Genomic DNA, 21,017 nt, shown 5'->3' on the forward strand with positions numbered 1-21,017 from the left:
TCACACGACTGATGAAAGCAACTTCTACATCTAACAGTAACCTTATCAAAACCACAATGACAGCCCCTATGTATGTGTGTACACCTTACTACTGTGATTCCTCTTCAATGGCAGTTTGTAAATTATGAGTTCATGACCTCATTTTGCTCAGGTCCCTGCCACCTCCAGCAGCCCTGATGCCATTTACACTCTTAACGAGTCTTGATTAGCAGAAGACGGGACTTCTGCCCCTCACTCAGGAGGAAATCCCGCCTCGGAGGGCTCGATGCCCACCAACAAGATTGGCTGGCAGCTCTCCCGTCCCTCAACCACAGTGCTGCAGTGGCTGGAGGAGGAGTTACTGCAGGGACTAAGCCCAAGGACCCGGAGGATAGGTGAAGTCCCAGGGAGGGGAGGGAACGTCTGGGGGATTTTGAGGGGGGTGATTGAGGTCTTGGGGATAGGTCAGGGTCCAGTCAGAAGCGGCCTTCACCCCCCCCCCCCTCCCCCCACGCCCCTTCCTGCCGAAGATTGAACGTTTGTTTCCAGACTCCCCGCCCCAGGTCATCAATCACCCAGCAGCCTAACAATTGAGTTGGGTAGAGGAGGTGTAAACTTCTGGCCCTTCACTCTAATCTAGTTTCTTCTTGGTGATACTCGAATAACTAGTGAGAATATAATGTATACTCAGACATACATGCCTTAACTTTAAAACAGGCACATGTTGATTATCTAATCATCAGATTGCACTGGTGAGGTATTCGACTGACCCGGCTCAGGTCACAGAAATGTTCTATAAAGCACTTTAAACTCTGCCTCAATCACACACTGCTCCATATTCAGGACATCTGCTATCAAGGACATAAGGAGGGGGACATCTCATCCTTGGTTTCTGGGTTAGAATCAATGCACGGTCCCCCACACACAGTGGGAGATTTACAATGTAACGCACCGTGCTCCAGAACACGGTCGCCAAAGGAACAGTGGACCCAAACTGCAGGTTCTCAGATTCACGTCGCTCACAGCCAACCAGGTGCAGACATCTCTTGCTAACCCGCCCAGAACTGACATGTCAATCAAATTACTTTTCCCAACCAAGGATCAGATGAGAGTGCGGGACTTAACTGATTTGTTGCCTCAATCTGTTCTGCTCAGTCGCTATGGAGACATTCACACGTTCAGAACTCCACTGCCCATGCTGCATGTGACCAAGTGTCTGCACAGTGACGAGAGTCAGTCTGGAACCAGGGAGAGACCCAGTCCCATGGTGCTTGTGGCAGCGCAGTGGTGGTTGGGAGTTCGAATCAGAACGTGCGAGGAGGAAAATATCACGTGGGCAGGGCTGGAACTTTAAGTGCACGCCTGTAAATCCCAGCCCACGGTGGCGAGAACCAGGATTGCAGGCATTTACCTCCCCTCCTCCCCCTGCTTCACTCTCCATCCCCGCTCTGTCACCACCCCATTCCCGAAGTAGGGAAATGTTGATTGAGTAGGAGAAAGTGTGTGCGCGTGGCTGGTCCTTCAACAATGAGCCAATCCTGACAGTGGCCTCCTCTCTAGGGGGTGACCCCTTGCATTGTGATGCTGTTGGCTACTGGAAGTGTTCAAGGGGCAAGCGCCATCGCAGTAGGATGTGGCGCACAGGAGTGCAACACCAACTCACTGGGAAAGAGAAGCACATTCTGCAGACAAATCACTCGCACTAGCACTGAGGCAAGGCCAAGTCAGTTCTCTTTAAACCTGCATTCCCTCAAAGAACAATGTATTCTGCTTTTCCACTCTTGTCCTTTTGTGTTATCGCAAGCAGGAGCAAATCAGGCAATTATTGAATCTCAGCACCTGGCCTGTGGCCTCTTTAAGCTTCCCACCCAAATAAGGATCAAAACTTGTGTCACGTTAAGTCAAATTCTCTGAGAATATGGAGGATTCTTTTGACCCCAGAGTTTTTGTCAATCACTTCATTAATTCCTTTTGCAGCATAACCAGAATACTTAAAATTAGCGATGTAATTATGAAACACTGATAATTGGGCAGAAATTAGGGTGTTACCTGATTCAATGAATTGTATGGCTGGGAAAGTATAGTTGAGGATGCAGGCAAGATTTTCTTCCACACTCAATATTTTAGGAAGTAATGGATCTAATCAGTAACAGTACTCCGGAGATGATATGTGGGAACTGTTGAAACTCACAGCACAGAAGGCAGCTGCTTGGCCCAGCAATGTAACTGCACAGTTCTCATAAAAAAACTATCCATGTCATTCTATTTCCGGCATTTATCAGGTATAAAGTGTTAAATCCTGCCACTGTTTCTGGTGGAAACATTCCACGTCCTAACAACCCCTCAGCTCATATCAATCATCATTATATTTCCCATGCTGGCCTCCCCGAACAGGTGCCGGAATGTGGCAACTAGGGGCTTTTCACAGTAACTTCACTGAAGCCTACTTGTGACAATAAGTGATTATTATATTATATATTATATTATTCATTGTTTGAGGAAAGTATTGCTGCAAACAACTTGCTGTACCCACTGTAGGAATGGGTTCAATTTTCAGGTGTAAAGAAAGCTTTTAAAAAAAAGGAAATTGGGGTATGCTGATTGGTGGAAATAATGGGCGGGATTCTCCGACCCCCCACCGGGTCGGAGAATCGCTGGGGGCTGGCGTCAATCCCGCCCCTGCCGTGTCCCGAATTCTCCGCCACCAGAGATTCAGTAGGGGTGGGAATCGCGCCGCACCGGTCGGCAGCCTCCCCCCCCCCCCCCCCCAGCGATTCTTCGGCCCGCAATGGGCCGAAGTCCCGCCGCTGTCAACCCTCTCCCACTGGTGTGGATCAAACCATCTACCTTACCGGCGGGAGCAGGCGGGCGCGGGCGGGCTCCGGGGTCCTGGGGGGGCACGCACCGATCGGCGGGCAGGCCTGTGCCGTGGGGGCACTCTTTCCTTCCGCCTTCGCCATGGTCTTCACGGTGGAAGAGGTGGAAGTGACCCCCTCCCCTGCGTATGTGCGGGGATGACGTCAGCAGCCGCTGACGCTCCGGCACATGCGCGGAATTACGCCGGCCGGTGAAGTCCCTTCGGCCCCGACTGGTGTGGCGCCAAAGGCCGTCTACGCCAGCCAGCGGAGCGCCAACCACTCTGGCGCAGGCCTAGCCCCTCAAGGTGAGGGCCTGGCCCTAAAGGTGCAGAGACTTCTGCACCTTTGGGGCGACCCGACGCCGGAGTGGTTCACGCCACTCCATCACGCCGGGACCCCCCGCCCCGCCGGGTAGGGGAGAATCCCGGCCATGTTATAGAGAAGGAAAATAAAGTTATTTATATAAATAGAAAGTAGCCCCAAAAATAAATATTTCACAAGTACAAAACATGTCATGGTGGCCTGTATAGGTATTAGATGCAGTTGAAGTTAGCCACAATTGAATGCCAAAAAAGTATTGTAAAAAAAACAACTGATCAGGTGGCATTCTTATGGTAAAGCTTTATCAGTTCGGTTCGTGGCCAGAGAAGCCAAATAGGTCCTTTGAAACATTTAGCATGGTGGTGAGGATTGAGGAGTAGGATATGGCTGAAATGTAAATATATATGTTTTGTAATCATTTTCACAATTGAAGATGATACAATGGCAGATACAATTACTTTAGATATTGATGCCTTGAATGCAAATAGATAAATGGCCTTACTTTGGTTTGAGGTACTAAAGATTGATCAGGTTACTGGAACTGATAACATTTTTAAAAATATAAATTAGGGGTACCCAATTACTTTTTTCCAATTAAGGGGCAATTTAGCGTGGCCAATCCACCTAGCCTGCACATCTTTGGGTTGTGGGGTGAAACCCACACAAACACGGGGAGAATGTGCAAAGTCCACACGGATAGTGACCCAGAGCCGGGATCGAACCTGGGACCACGGCGCCATGAGGCAGCAGGGCTAACCCACTGTGCCACCGTGCTGCCCGAACTGATAGCATTTAACCTCAAAAACTGGAGAAAATCTGAGAGATACTATGCAAGGAATTAATTTAGCTGACTAACAATTATTTGAAATCTGGACGAGTTTGAATTGACTGGAAAAAGAGCTTGCACATGTGCCAAGCTCCATTCATTGATATCTAGATAATAACATATGAACACGAGTAGGCCATTCAGCCCTTCAACTTGATCTGCCATTGTGTCAGATCTGTATCTCAACTCTATATACCTAATTCATGTTTTTCATAGGCTTGAAATACATAATTAAACTGTCGCATAATGAATTCCTAACAATTCTAAAGACACCCAATGATTCGTGGTTCAAAATAAACGTAAAAATCATAGTTACTGACGTATGGTGGCTCAAATAATTAATACATGGGAAAGCAATGTAATAGATGATTGAGAATACAGCCAATATATTTTACTGGAGTGGACCTCAAAATTTCGAAGTACGGCAAGTATACCATTGCTGGTTGCAGGGAGAGAAGGCACATGGCGCGGTGAGAGTGGGAAAGAGAGTGTGCGCTGGGGAGGGGTGGGGGGAGAAAGAGAGAGCGCATGTGGGGCGAAGGGATTATGTGTGAGATGTGGCGGGGGGGCGAAGATAGTGCGCAAAGGGTGGGCTTCGACCTTCAGGTCCTGGGGGGGGGCACAAATGAAGATGAGCACAGGACCCTATGACCCGTAAATCTGCCTCTTCTCAAACACGGTCATGCATTCTCTGTTATGATGCATCCAGATATATTTGCTGTTTCCGAATTGTCTGCAATTTCTCCGGCATTGATAGTTCTGACCTGCCCATCAGCACAGGAAAACAAACTGAATAATAGGAAAGGATATTCTTATCTTCAGGCAGGCTGGATTATAAACCATCCCTCCGTATTTGTCCCAGCTCTGATCATAAAACTGCAGTCTGATAAGATAAATACATCGGGGTTGGGATTCTCCATTCCCAGGACACCAGAATGCACTCCTGATGGGGCAGAGAATCGGGTGTCGGGGCAAGAATTCCATATTCCACCCTTCACTGGCAGCGTGAACAGGTTCCACACCGCACATTAGCGGAAGAATGGAAATAAATGCAAATAGGGCGTAATGACTCATTTGCATCTATTTAGCGGGCCCGGCACCCTATGATCCGTCCTCCCATCATTCTCCGGTCCCCGCGACTGGGAATCAAGTGGGCAAGGTTCACTTGTGGTCTCTAAAATCATGCACCTGATGTGCTTGGACCTCGCGGTTGGCCAAGGAGGCCCACCGCGAAGTCCACCACGCCACAGACATGATTGGAAAGCCATCCATTTTCTTTTATTTCATTTTCATTTCATGTACTTAATAATCTGTTGAGCTGCTCGCAGAAAAATACTTTTCACTGTACCTTGGTACACGTGACAATAAATAAAATTAAAATCCAATCCAAATCTGAGGCCATTCCCCCCCCCCCACACCGCACAGCAGCCCCCAACCCCCGAATTGCCTGTGCCACCCCCCACTCCCACCGGAACCACTGTAATAGGCAGATCCCCCCAGACTAAAGGAATCTCCTCCACAAACCCCTCACCCCCAAACACACAACCAGACCCCCCCCCCCCCCCCCCCCCCCCCCCCCCAAAAAAGGGACTCCTTTCTGGAAGCTAGAGAGCAGTCTTGACAGGGGCTGTGGGAAGCATTATAGTTATAATATTAACCTTGCAGCTCCACGTGTACACCCCTCGAAGGAGAGCAGCTGTGCCTGCATCTGGTTCCCACAGATTCACTGTCAACAATCCATTCATGGTTTTGGAGCAGTGGTTTCTGATTGCTAGCTTGTAAAAAGCATCTGCTGCTTTGAACCATTCATCTTCCTTCAGCCTCAGTGGCCCAAGTGGTGAAACCCCAATGTTTGAAAGTTGTAGAAGTTGCATTAAATGTATTCCAATCACTCAAGTGTGTGATTTCACTGCACTTACCTCTCATTGATGTGATCAATGTTTACCAATATTGGGATTTCACCACTTTGGACTTCGGAATCCAACCAGGAATAGTGGCCTTCCTCCACTTGCTGGAGTCCTCGGGGATGCACTGAGGCTATACGAGCTGTAGCTGCTCGAGGGGGACCCTGCAGCAGCAGAGACTGCCCCAGAGAAACAGGAGGCAGCTGGTGAAGATGGAGAGCTGGTTGCCCAATGGGCCAAAGTGGAGCAAATGCAAAGGAGGCACCGCATGCAGCATCTGTCATTCGAAGACCTGCCAGATCGGGCATGCTGAAGACTCCAGCTGAGCAGAGGAAGAGTGCGACATATCTATTCGGAGCATGGAGTGCCTGGCATCGCAGGGGCATTGGGGACATGCGTTCTGATGGCCGTCAAGGTGCTGAATGGGGACCTGTCTGGATCACCAGAGGAGGCAATGGAGTTTGAAAGAGACAATGGACTGACAGGAGAAGGAGGACATTGAACTTTGGAAGAGGTGTGAGGAGATGCTGGTTCTCTCTGTCCCATTTTGGTTGCTTGATTTGTATTTTATTGTTTTGTTTGGGGTGACAGTCAGGGGAGAAGCTCGTTTCACTCAGGAATTGTTTTTCTTTCTTGTGGGGTTCTTTGGTGGGAGGCTGGAGAATTGTGCTGGGTGAGTGCACTTTTTTTCCATATTGTTATTGTTTTTTGCAGAATGGAAGTGCGCGGGCAGGGGGAGGAGGGGATGCTAGGTGCCATGGGCGGGTGCTGCCGGGCTAGCTGGGCAAGCTAATTCATGAGAGCACAGTGGGGGATGAGCAGGTGATTAGAGTATTAGAGGGGGTTGGGATTGTTGTTTTGCTCAGGGAGTGAGTTGATGACTGCTGACAGTGTCGGGGCTGTTGAAATGCGGTGGGGGGGTGGTTGGTGATGGTGGACATCAGAGGGCAGGCCTGGAGGGATGCGTGACGCGGGCCTAACCCTTACCCTAACTCAAACCCTAACCCAAGAGGGGCTATAGTTGATCAGTCAGTGGGGGTGGGGGTGATGTTACCCACTGACCAGGCTAATCACATGGAATGAGAGAGGGCTGAATAGGCCGGTCAAATGATCATGGATGTTTGCGCACCTGAGGAGCTTAAAGTCAGATGTGGCATTTTCCCAGGAAACGCATTTGAATATCGGGGACCAGACTAGGTTAAGGAAAGGGTGGGTAGGTCGGGTCTTTCACTCAGGGTTAGATATGAAGAAGCATGGGTTGGCGGTGCTGATAAATAAGCGGGTATCGTTTGAGATGGGGAATATAGTAGCAGGTCCGAGGGGAAGGTTTGTGATGGTGAGTGGGAAATTGGACAGGATGCCAGTAGTCTTGGTGAACGTCTATGCCCCAAATTGAGATGATGTTGAATTCATGAGGCGGGTGTTGGGGAAGATCCGGGACCTGAACTCGCACCGGTTGATTATGGAGGGATGGATTTTAATATGGTTATCGAGCCGAGATTGGACCGGACGAATCCGCGGTCGAGGAGGGTATTGGCGGTGGCGAAGGCGTTGAAGGGGTTCATGGAGCGCATGAGGGGGGAGTAGAGTCATGGAGGTTTGGGAGGCCGAGGGCAAAGGAATATTTGTACTTCAGCCATGTACACAGGGTGTACTCCCAGATCAATTACTTTGTGATGGATAAGACTGCTGGCAGGGGTGGTCGACTTGGGGTATTCGGCGATTGTGTTTTTGGACCATGCAGTCCATTGGCGGACTTACAAGTGGACCGGTGGGGGGGGGGGGGGGGGGGGGGGGTGCAGCTCCCGCAGTGGAGGTTTGACATGGCGTTGCTCGCAGATGAGGAGGTGTGTCAGCGGGTGAGGTCTGCTATAGGGGGTTATGTGGAGCTGAATGATACGGGTGAGGTTTTGACCACCACGCTATGGGAGGTGCCTAAGGCAGTGGTTGGGGGGTTGTTTATGTCGATCTGGGCACATAGGGAGAAGACGGAGTGGGCAGAGATGTCGAAGCTGGTGGATGAGATCCTGCGGGTAGATAGGAGGTATTCGGAGGGCTTTAAAAGAGGCTATACGATTCAGACCCTCGGCCGAGGGTGGAGGGAATGAGATGTTTTCTGACAGGGTTGGAGTTCCAGAAGGTGGAGGAGGACCTGCTAGAGGGCTAGACAGCACACATTAGATTGGTGGACATGATGGCGGGTATGGGGGTGATGCAGTCAGGGAAGGCCCTGGGCCATGATGGCTTCCCGGTAGAATTTTATTAAACGTTTTGGGGGGACCTGTCGCCCCACTTGGTCATGGCATTTAATGAGACAAGGGAGAAGGGGGAGATCTCCACCACATTGTCACAGGCCTCAATACCCTTGATTTTGAAGAAGTATAAGGACCCGGAGCAGTGTGGATCCTACCATCCGATATCACTGTTGAATGTGGACGGCAAATTGTTGGCGAAGATCTTGGCCTTGCGGATTGAGGACTGTGCGCCGCAGGTAATAGGGGAAGACCAGATGGGGTTTGTAAAGGAGAGACACCTGTCGGCAAATGTTAGGCATTTGTTGAATGTAACGATAATGGCCTCGGAGGGACGGAATGTGGAGGTGGTGGTTTCTATGGACACGGAGGTTCGGGAAGAATGGGGGGGGGGGATAATGGATATTTTGGAGAAATTCGTCCGGTTCTCTGGTTAAATATGGGCAAAAGTGAGGTCTTTCTGATCCAGGCGAGGGGGCAGGAGGAGGAGGTTGGGCGAGCTGCTGTTTAAAGTAGATGGGGCGAGTTTCAGGTATCTAGGCATCCAGATGTCGTGGGGATGGGAGCAATTACATAAACTGAATTTGGCACGGTTGGTGGAGCAGATGAAGGGGGATTTTAAAAGGTGGGATGTACTCCCGTTGTCATTGGTGGGGCGGGTGCAGTCGTGAAGGTTTTTACTCCCGAGGTTTTTATCCGTGTTTCAGAACCTTCGATTTTTATTCCAAAGTCCTTCTTTAGGAAGATTAATGCTTTGATCTCAGGATTTGTGTGGAGGTGGAAGGCACCACGGGTGAAAAAGGGTGCTGTTGGAACAGGGACCGGGGGGGGGGGGGGGGGGGGGGGGTTGTGGCCTTGCCAAATTTGATGAACTACTACTAGGCAGCAAAGATGGTCAGGAAGTGGGTAGTGGGGGAGGGGTCAGTGTGGGAGCGGATAAAGGAGGCCTTATGTAACGGCACTAGCTTGGGAGCACTGTTGACAGCATCTCTGCCGTTCTCGCCAGCCAGGTGCTCCACAAGTCTGGTAGTTGTGGCGGCCATGAGGGTGTGTGAACAATGGAGGCAGCACCCGAGGTTCGAGGGTGCCTCAATTTGGGCATCGATTTGCATGAATCACATTTGCTCCGGGGGGGCTGGTTGCGGGGTTCCGTGGTTGGGGATTGAGCAGTTTGGAGACCTGTTCATTTGGGGGGGGGGGGGGGGCAGCTTTTTGAGCTCAGAGGGGTTGGTAGAGGAGTATGAGCTGCCCAGCGGGAATAGGTCCGGTACTTGCAGGTTCGGGATTATGTGAGGAAACAGGAGTCGCCCTTTCCTGACCTGCCGCCCCTGCGGTTGCAGGAGAAGGTGGTGTCGAAAACAGGGGTTGGCGAGGGTAGGGTGCCGGAGATCTATAAGGAGTTAAATGACTGGGAGGGTGCCTCGAGAGGAGAGGTCAAGAGGAAGTGGGAGGAAGAGCTGGGGTGGGAGGTGGAGACAGGGGTATTGGTGGAGGCTCTGAGGAGGGTGAATGCATCCTCTTCATGTGCTAGGCTTTGTCTTATTCAATTTAAAGTACTTCATATGGCACACATGACGGTGGCCAGAATGACGGTTTTTTGAGCGGGTGGAGGATAGGTGTGGGCGGTGCGCGGGGGACCCCGTGAACCATGTCCACAGGTTTTGACCCTGTCCAAAACTGGAGGGATTCTGGCAGGAGTTCGTGGACGTGATGTCTGAGGTGCTGAGGGTGAAGGTTTTCCCGAGTTCAGAAGTGGCGATTTTGGGGCGTCGGAAGAACCGGGAGTCCAGAGGGTGAGAGAGGCCGATGTTTTAGCCTTTGCCTCTCTGGTAGCCCGGAGACGGATATTGCTGGAATGGAGGGACTCGAGGTCGCCAAAGCTGGGAGCGTGGGTGAGTGACCTCGCAGAATTCCTTAGATTGGAAAAAAAATTAAGTTCGTCTTGAGAAGGTCGGTGGAGGGGTTTGCCGGAGATGGAAACCATTTATCTACTTCTTCAGGATAGTTAAAACGTCAGTAGGTAGTGCGGGGGCGGTGGAGGAGGTGGGGGAGGGGGGTTTGGGGGTGGCGACTGTGGGTTAAAAACTGGAGGCAGGGCAGGTGGTGGGGAACGGCAGGAAGGGTGGGGTGTTAATTATTTATTTGTTTGGTGATTTCCTGTTTGTTCTCTTTTTAGTGTTGGTTGTGTTTGATGTATGTATATAAATGCCTTAAAAACATTTTTAAAAAAAGGTTAGGAGAGTGGGCCAAAAATGTGGCAGATAGAGTTTAATGTGGATAAGTGAAGGTCATGCATTTTGGTCGTAAAAATGGGAAGGCAACTTATTATCGAAATGGGGAGAGACTTTGGGGTGCTCCGGTGCAGAGGGATCTGGGTGGCCTTGTGCATGAGTCACAGAAAACTAGCATGCAGGTAATACGGAAAGCAAATAGAAAGTTGCCATTTGAGTATAAAGGTAAGAAAGTGTTGTTGCAACTATACAAGGCTGGTTAGACTGCACCTGGAGTACTGTGCACAGTTTTGGTCCCCTTATTTGAGGAAAGATGGAGGGGCATTGGAGGCAGTTCAGAGGAGGTTCAGTCGATTGATTTCAGAGATGAGGGGTTTATCGTATGAGAAGAGATTGAACAGTTTAGTCCTATACTCTCTGGAATTTAGAAGAATGAGAGAAGATTATGAGGTATACAAGATCCTAAAAGGTATAGATAAAGTAGGCCTGGCATTGGCGGGACAGAGAGGAGGTTAGGGAGGAGGAACATGTGGGGGCAGGGGCCAACAGGGGCCACCATGTAGCCCACTTGACCTGGTTGGGCACAGGAGTACGCACCATGCTAACATGTTGGCCTTTCATCCCTGCAGACAATGGATATTGCAATTCAACCAGCAATGGTGGCCTTCCAGGATCTTAAGAGGTGGGATACACTGCACTTAACGTTGGCGGAGAGGTTCCAAGTGGTGAAAATGAATATTCTGCGAGGTTCTTGTTTATCTTTTAGGCTCTCCCGATCTTTATACCAAAGGCCTTTTTTTGGAAAGTGGACACGATCATTTTGGACTTTGTATGGGCAGGGATGGTGCTGAGGGTGGGGAGGACGCTGCTACAGAGGCAAAGGAGCGGGGGTGGGGGGGGTTGGCATTGCTGAACTTGCTTCATTATTATTGGGCGGCAAATGTGGACAAGGTGCGGCGGTGGTGGGAAGGAGAAGGGGTAGAGTGGGTTAGGATGGAGGAGGAATCTTGTAAGGGGTCTAGTTTGAGGGCTATGGTGACGGCAGCAATGCCAATTGCTCCAAGTAGGCATTCTGGGAGCCCAGTGTTGCAGTCCATGGTGAAGATATGGAATCAGTTGAGAAGGCATTTTAGGGCGGAAGGGATGTTAGTGTTAAAACCACTGCGCGAGAATCATGGATTTGAGCCGCGGGGGGATGGATAGTGTATACAGGAGGTGGAGGGAAGTGGGGCTGGTCAAGGTGAGGGATTTGTATTTGGCGGAAGGGTTCGCCAGTGAGGAGGGGCTAAGGTAGAGCTGCCGATTTGAGTGAGTGCAGGTATCTGCAGGTTAGGGACTTTGCGTGAAAGGTATCGAGGGGGTTCCCTAGATTGCAGGGATAGACGCTGCTGGAGCGACTGCTGCTTCCGATGTGGAAGGGGAGGGAAGAATTGGGGATATATACAAGTGGCTGGGGGAGCAGGGAGGTGAGCGGGTGGTGAAGATCAAGGAGAAATTGGAAGCGGAGTTGAGAGGGAAGATCAATTGGGGAATATGGAGTGAGGCACTATGTAGAGTAAATGAGACCTCCTCTTGTGCAAGGATGAACCTGATGCAGTTTAAGGTGGTGCACAGGGTGCATATGACTCGGGCGAGAATGAGTGGGTTCTTTCAGGGGGTAGCAGATGAGTGTGAGAAGTGTGGGCGGGGGCCAACGAATCACACGCACATGTTTTGGGGTTGCGAAAAATTGGGAAGATTCTGGGCGGGAGTGTTCGTGGTCTTAGCCAGGATAGTGGAGGAGGAGGTGCACCCAGACCCTATGGTGGGGATATTTGCTGTTTTAGAGAAGCCAGAACTCTTGGAGAGGAGGAAGGCCGATGTCGTGGCTTTCTCCTCTCAGATTGCACGGCAGCAAATTTTACTGAAGTGGTGATCGGCATCGCCACCGGGGATAGCGGCTTGGTTGGGTGACCTATACGACTTCCTGCGGTTGGAGAAGATAAAGTACGAGTTAAGGGGCTCTGCAGAGGGTTTTTAGAAAAGGTGGGGGATGTTTGTGACCGTGTTTAAGGAGCTGTTCGTCGCGAAGGGGGGGGGGGTTGAAAAAGGGAAAAAACCTGTACAGACTGTATAGTTGATTGCTAGGATGTATGTTTCCCAGGGTGTTTATTTGCTGTAACCTGTTTTGGTACATGTTTGTAATAAAATACATTTTTTTAAAAAGCAATGGTGGCCTACCTCCTCGTCACTGCAGCCCTGAGTGATGCTCTGCAGCTGTACGAGCTGGAGCTGCTTGAGGAGGAGGAAGCTGCAGCAGTGGAGTGTACAGCAGTGGAACAGAAGGCAGCCGCTGAGGATGGGGAGCCAGCCACCCAAAAGGCCAAGGAGGAGGAGAAGAAGGAGGAGGTGCAAAGGAGGCACCTCATGAGGCCTCACGTGTACTGGCAGCTCCTGACATTCAAGGAAGTGTTGGACCAGGAATGTGGCCGAAGACTCCGGCTGAGCAGGAGGACAGTGCGACATACCTGCCAGATCATGGTATACCTGGCACCGCGGAGGCATGGGGAAGGACAGCCGTTCCCAGTGGCCATCAAGATGACAGTCGCCCTAAGTTCAATGGCACGGGGTCCTACCAGGCACTGAATGGGGACCTGTCTGGAATCTCAGAGCTCAGTGCACAGGTACATCTGTTCCGTCACAAACGCCTATATGCCCAGTGGGCACAATGCATCCATTTCAATGTGGACCAAGCCCACCAGAATGCCCGGGCAGCAGGGTTCGCCGCCATCACCGAGATGCTATGATTCTGTAGGGATTCTATGATTCTATGATATTGCCGCGGTTTGCTGTTGAAACAAAGGGCAACACGGTGGCACAGTGGTTAGCACTGCTGCATCACAGTGCCAGAGACTCTGGTTCATTTCCGACCACGGGTGACTAGGGCAATACGGTGGCACAGTGGTTAGCACTGCTGCACACAGTGCCAGAGACTCTGGTTCAATTCCGACCACGGGTGACTGTGCAGTTTGCACGTTCTTCCCGTATCTGCGTGAGTTTCCTCCCACAGTCCAAAAATGTGCAGATTAGGTGGATTGGTGATGCTAAACTGCCCCTAGGTGGGGTTATGGGGATAGCATGGGGGATTGGACCGAGGTTTCCCTGAAATCTATTGTCAACTTGTCGGACTACACCCTTCAACCAGACGAAATCGAAGTCCTCAGCAGAGGGCTCAATTTCTGCACCACCACCAAAATGGACCCCATCAGTCTCGCAGCAGACACAGAGGAATTCATCAGGCGAATGAGGCTCCAGGCATTCTTCCACAGACCCCAAGAGGCCAACAGCAAACCCAAGGAGACTACCAATGAACTGGAACAGCAGACCGAGAGAACTGCGGTGCAGCAACCAAAGAGGAAAGTATCGAATTGGACCCCTACGGAAGGCCGCTGCCCTAGACTCGACATGTAAGCTCAAGCTGTCAGGAGTCGCGTCAATGTCAAATTGATCAGTCGCATTCTCAAGACAGCCCCAAACGTCACCCAAGCACAACGCAACGCCATCCGCGCTCTCAAGACCAACCGCAATATCGTCGTCAAACCAGCAAACAAAGGAGGGGCCACCATCATACTGAACAGAATGGACTACTGCAAAGAAGTATACCGACAGCCCAACAACCAGGAACACTACAGACAGTTACCCGCCGATCCGACCAAGGAATACATCCGCCAACTCAACAGACTGATCAAGGCCTTGGATCCAGACCTTCAGAGCACCCTATGTGCTCTCATCCCACGTACTCCCCGCAAAGGAGATCTCTACTGCCTCCCGAAAATACACAAGGCCAACACACCATGCCGTCCTATCGTATCAGGCAATGGGACCCGGTGTGAGAACCTCTCTGGCTACATAGAGGGCATCTTGAAACCCATCGTACAAGGTACGCACTTTCTGTCGCTACACGACGGACTTCTTACAGAAACTCAGCACCCATGGACCAGTTGAACCAGGAACATTCCTCGTCACAATGGATGTCTCGGCACTCTACACCAGCATCCCCCATGACAACGGCATTGCTGCAACAGCCTCAGTACTCAACACTGGCAACTGCCAATCTCCAGACGCAATTCTGCAGCTCATCCGCTTCATTCTGGATCACAACGTCTACACCTTCGACAACAAGTTCTTCATCCAGACGCACGGAACAGCCATGGGGACCAAATTCGCACCTCAATATGCCAAGATCTTCATGCACAAGTTTGAACAAGACCTCCTCACCGCACATGACCTTCAACCGACGTTATACACCAGATACATCGATGACATTTTTTTCCTTTGGACCCACGGCGATGAATCACTGAAACGACTACACGATGACATCAATAAGTTCCATCCCACCATCAGACTCAGCATGGACTACTCTCCAAAATCAGTTGCATTCTTGGACACACTCATCTCCATCAAGGACGGTCACCTCAGCACTCTGCTTTACCGCAAGCCCACGGATAACCTCACGATGCTCCACTTCTCCAGCTTCCACCCTAAACACATTAAAGAAGCCATCCCCTATGGACAAGCCCTCCGTATACACAGGATCTGCTCAGACGAGGAGGAGCGTAACAGACATCTACAGACGCTGAAAGATGCCCTTGTACGAATGGGATATGGTCCTCGACTCATCGATCGACAGTTCCAACGCGCCACAGCAAAAAAACCGCACCGCCCTCTCAGAAGACAAACACGGGACACAACCGACTGATCAAGGCCTTGGATCCAGACCTTCAGAGCACCCTATGTGCTCTTTGTCGTTCAGTACTTTCCCGGAGCGGAGAAACTACAACATCTTCTTCGCAGCGTTCAACACATCATCGATGAAGGTGAACATCTTGCCAAGGTCATCCCCACACCCCCACTACTTGCTTTCAAACAACCGCGCAACCTCAAACGAACCATTGTTTGCAGCAAACTACCCAGCCTTCAGAACAGTGATCACGACACCATACAACCCTGCCATGGCAATCTCTGCAAGACGTGCCAGATCATCGACATGGATACCACCATTACACATGAGAACACCACCCACCAGGCACGCGGTACATACCCGTGCGACTCGGCCAACGTTGTCTACCTTATACGCTGCAGGAAAGGATGTCCCGAAGCGTGGTACATTTGTGAGACCATGCGGATGCTGCGACAACGAATGAACGGAAATCACGCAACAATCACCAGGCAGGAATGTTCCCTTCCAGTCAGGGAACACTTCAGCAGTCAAGGGCATTCAGCCTCTGATCTCCGTGTAAGTGTTCTCCAAGGCAGCCTTCAGGATGTGCGACAACGCAGAATCGCCGAGCAGAAACTTATAGCCAAGTTCCGCACACGCGAGTACGGCCTCAACCAGGACCTGGGATTCATGTCGCATTACATTCATCCCCCACCATCGGGCCTGGGCTTGTGAAATCCTACCAACTGTCCTGGCTTGAGACAATTCACACCTCTTTAACCTGGGGTTACCCCTATCTCTGGATTTGTAACGACTTAATCACCTGCTAATGCTCACACTCTAAGCATTGCCTGGCATCTTTGAATTTGTCTATATAGATGTTTCTGGAACATACCTCTTCATTCACCTGAGGAAGGAGCAGTGCTCCGAGAGCTAGTGTTTGAAACAAACCTGTTGGACTTTAACTTCTTACTGTAACATAAATGAGACAACTAATTGTAATGTCTCTTAACCCATTACTTAACAGTCTCCACTTGCTTGAAGGAAAAAAAATAATTAGGTGAAACAAAGTTGCAAGAAACTCAAAAACACACATGCAATTTCCCCCCTTCTTTTTTTTCATTTTTGGAAGAAGAGAAAAAAGTCACAGAAACAGGCACCCTTCATTAACAATATCCAAAAGTTTCTGTGAACTAGCCCCTCTTTTTGTAAAACAGTCTGACAATTGATAGCTGCTGTCAACCCATTTAATTTTTGCTATCTCCCCTCTGTCCAATATCTGCTTCAAACTTGCGATGTCTATCCTTAACCTTTTCTCATTGACACTTTTTGTAGCGTGCACATTTTCCCATAGGGATTTATTGTCAATGTGACATTCAATAGGTATATTTCCCAAATCCCCTAATCCCAAAAATTCTGTCAATATCTCAGATATATAAAAGGCCATATCCACCGCCTCTACAAGGCTTAATGTCTCAGCAGCCAAAGTGCTTTTGACCACTCTCCTTATTTTCTCTGTTTCCCACACAAGAGGGCAACATTTACCATTGTTCCCCAAAAGGAAAATTATAAAACCTCCTGCGCTTGAAACCCCATTACATAAATTTGCATAGGACGCATCACTATAAACTATGAGTTTTAAGTGCCAAAGGTCACCTAAAACCGGGAACCTCAAAACACACTCCTGCATTTTTAGTTTGACCAACGCTTTATTTGCTCTTCTTATTTCTTCCACTTTAGGATCATTCATTTTTGTACTCAACTCTAAGACATCAAAACTCACGTCCGGTCTAGTCTGTCTACCTAACCAATTCAGTTGCCCAATTAAACTTCACAGTTGCTCTTTTTTCATCTTTGAAACCATTACGTCTTTTTGTGAAACCTGGCCACGACTAATTGCTATTGGGCTAATGCTTTCCAAATAAGATTGCGGACGTAAAGTTGCTCCTAACTTAGTCTGTCCGATTTCTAGTCCAATATATTTAAATGCACCGGAAGCCTGACTTCCAACCCTGAATTCTTTCCTCAAACCAGAGATTACAATAGCTTCAAAATCACTAGTCCCACAAATCATCATCGACATGCATCATAAAGATGCCAGAAATATTTCCTTTATAGTGCCAGTAAAACACTGCCGGATCTGCTTTCAACTGGCAACAGCCTAACTTTAACAAAACTGACCTTACCGAAAAGTACCAGACTCTAGATGCATGATTCAATCCACATACACATTTGTTCAACTTCCAGAGTACCCCTTCTGTGTTAGCAGCCTCTTTCGGAGGACGGAGAAAAATGTCTCTTTGGAGCTGATGCCCCTGCAAAAAGGCAGCTTTTATATCAAGAGATTTGCATTCCCATGCCTTTGTGGCTAATAGAGCCAAGAAGATCTTTAAAATAACCTTTCCTGCTGTAGGTGAATCTACCCGTAAATCCTGATCTAAGTTTTCTTCAAATCCCCTTGCCACAAGCCTGGCCTTTGCCTTATAAGTTCCATCCAGAAGAACCTTTTCTGTGCAAATCCATCTGTGGGATAGAGCTCTTTGTCCCCTATCCGGTACTTCCGTGTATACACCAAATTCACCCCAACTATGCAATTCTTGCTGTTTAGCATCTTTGATAACTTTTTCATCTAATTTATTGGAAGCCACCAAAATCTCACGTGCATGTGGGCTTCTACTCCTATTAGTACTCATGTTCCGAGACCTTGATAAACTACGTCCCCTCTCCCGCCTGGTAGGTATCTCGTTTTGCACTGCTACTGCTTGATCTTTCCCTTCTGCTGTGGGATGTCCTTTTAATAGTTCTTGACCTTTTCCTGCAGACCTGTTCACTATCTGATGTACTATCGGAACTGGCACTGCGTTTCTGTGCCCTCCATTTTTGAACTTTGTTTTCCTAATCCATTGTCTTGACTCCCTCCCCTGAATGCTGTACATTCAACCAATGTTTATACTTTCCAGAGGCCTTCCGTGCTCGACTAATAATAGTTGCATCCTTCCATTGACTAGACCCTTCAGGCAAGTTTGTCACTTTTGTACAAACTTTTGGCATTTGCCCTTTCGGAAAAATGGCCTGCTCTAATTCATTAGAAGTGTTGTGTTTCTCTACAGAAACCCTGTCTATATCAGTTAACTAGTCCTCATAGTTCTGGAACACGTGCGTACCAGATGACTCTGGTTCCTCGCCATGTCCGTCTGCTCTGTCTAAATTTTAAAATTTGTAATCTGTACCTTGATGAATCATTATCCTTGATGAATGTACCCTAACAGTTTGAATCCATGTTGCAAAATAATTGTTTTGCCATCTATGCCTATGATCTTCCCTGGGACTTCCCATTCATTAGAAATGTCTCTCTTATAGTATACCATGTCTCCTTGCTGAAAAACAGCATCTGATGGCTGTACATTATGTCTTAAAGCTTTGCGAATTTGTTCAGAGACTTCTGCTTCCAAAAAGGCTTTTCTGCTGCTATGTAATGCATTTAAATGCTCAGCAAAAGCAGACCTAATTGTAGTCCCTTCCCAAGCTGGAGGCTGGTCATCTAAGACGGACGGAATTTTAGGGTTTCTACCAAACACTAATTGATAGGGACTATAGCCCCCAACCATCTGCAACGAATTCTTTGCTTTTCCCTCCCATGCTAAAGCTGAATTTAACTTTCAGTTTGGTCTATCCGCCAAAATTTTCCGGAGCATGTCATCTATTGCCGTGTGGTTTCTTTCACACACACCATTACTAAATGGGCTTTCCACAGCCATATTCATAACTGTGATATTCACATTTTTACACATCCCTAAACTCATCATTAGCAAATTCTCTCCCATTGTCCGTAAGGAATTTTGCCGGTGGACCCATTCCTGTCTCTATCCATTTTTCCACGATTTGATCCAGAATTACCCTCTTTTCTTTACTTCGTACAATCGTTGATTGACTAAATCTGGTTGCTAAATCTACAAAACGCAAAGGTAAGGTGACTATCGGTCGTGCTGATGTCCTTCTGTACTTCCTACAAACTTCACAGCGATCACTAACCTGTTCTATCGGTTTAGTATAGTCTTCATCCCTTACCCCTGCATCCTTTAATAAATTTTCCAGCCTCCGAGGAGACAGATGCACAAATTGCCTATGCAGTTTTAATACAACAAGCTCTTTATCAGCTAAAGTCCCATTTTCAACTGCCATTAATACATCCTTAACAACTGTACTTGAAATATTATGTGTCAGTAATGGAACACAATAGTGTCCCCACTGTGTGAATTGTAAGTCCATCACCTTTCCAAAAACTGTTGCCTTATCCTGTTCCATATCCAGTTTCATGTGTGCTTTCTTCATCGACGGTCTGCTCAGAAGCATAGGTATTTCACTTGATACAACATTATTGCTAATGAAATGATTCATTCCGGCAATCTTTTCAGCGACTTCAGAGTATTATCATCCCCAAACCTGAAACTTGTGGAACTTTCAAATTCCTTAACCTTGTTACGATTTTCAGCATTCAAATTCCTTAACCTTGTTACGATTTTCAGCATTCAAGGAGTTCAGGTAACATATTAACCAGTCAATTCCACACACAGTAGATGTGCAGCCACTGTCCAACACAGCACAATTGAACGATTCTGCAACCAACACCCTCATTACCGGTGTAAAACTGCTTGTTAATAGGACAATGCCTTCTTTCTGGTCACTACCTATTTCCTCTTCTGACTCTTCCGTGTCATGTGTCACTTCAAACACTCTATTATAACGTGTTGGGCAGTTGAAAGCATAATGGTATTGAGAGTCACATAGAAAACATCGATTTATCATGCCCCGTGCATTTCTGGGGTTCATCTTCCTATTGTAGATTCTAACTGGGTTTCCGTCTTCATACTTTCTGGGTCCTGATCTCCCTCCGTAGTCTTGGAACCTGTTTGGAGCCATGCGATTTTGCCATCCTGTTAATAGTGTGTCTTCAATATTCTGCTTTATTGCAGGCTGACCTATTTGGGTCATCAGAGCCATCGGAATCGAATGTTTCTCCAGAAACCTTTTTAAAGCTTCTGTCATCTGATCGAATAAGGTATCCGTATCCGCAAACTGAACTAGTGTCAAAACCAGGAGCCTGTCCATGTTGCCCACTCCTAGCACAGTCAAGTAATTTAAAGGCCAACAGACTGTGGAAATTCCAGGTTGTGTTTCTGCAGCCTTTTATATATTCCATTATATAGTCTTCCATGGAGAATTCCTCTATTTTCCGGAACCTATCAAACTCCGACCATGCTTCATACGCACTTAACAAGTCATCCTTTTTATAAATCTTATCCATGTAAAGAAATAGAGTCTCCAGGCCGTCTTCTAAGTCTAACTCTTTCAATTCCAGCTCAGAAAACACTTTTCTTCGGATTTTACTGTCATAAAGGTAAAGAAAGAGCCAATGCCATACCTTGTTTTCTCTTTCCCAAGGCAGTTACCGTAGTCCACATAACTACTGCACTTCTCCATTGATCGTACAATCCCTTTCAGAAAAAGGGGGGGGGGGGGGGGGGGGGGGAGTAGTCATATCCAGCCATCTTTATCCTCGGTTCAGCCATATTTTTGTTTTGTTTGTTTCTCACTCACTCCTTGGTTTGGTCTGGAAAAGTTGTATCTTTCAACCCTTCACACTTGCACAGCAACCGTCCTCTGCTATCATTTGTTAGACGTTTAGCTGCTGTAGTATAAAGAGTCAAAGGTTCTGCTGCTTTTCCACAAAACACTTTTAATTTCCTTCAAAAGACTTTGCACAAAACTCTAACATCACATCACCTGACACAAGGGCCACCTGAAGCCCCTTTACATATCAGTGTCAATTATTGGATGTTTAACATAAATGAGACAACTAATTGGAATGTCTCTTAACCCATTACTTAACAGGGCCCTCCAGTATGACGCTGGGAGTGTCGCCCATATTGTAGCGGCCTGCTGCGTC

This window comes from Scyliorhinus canicula, chromosome 9, assembly GCF_902713615.1.
Source record: "Scyliorhinus canicula chromosome 9, sScyCan1.1, whole genome shotgun sequence".
Lineage (NCBI taxonomy): Eukaryota > Metazoa > Chordata > Chondrichthyes > Carcharhiniformes > Scyliorhinidae > Scyliorhinus > Scyliorhinus canicula.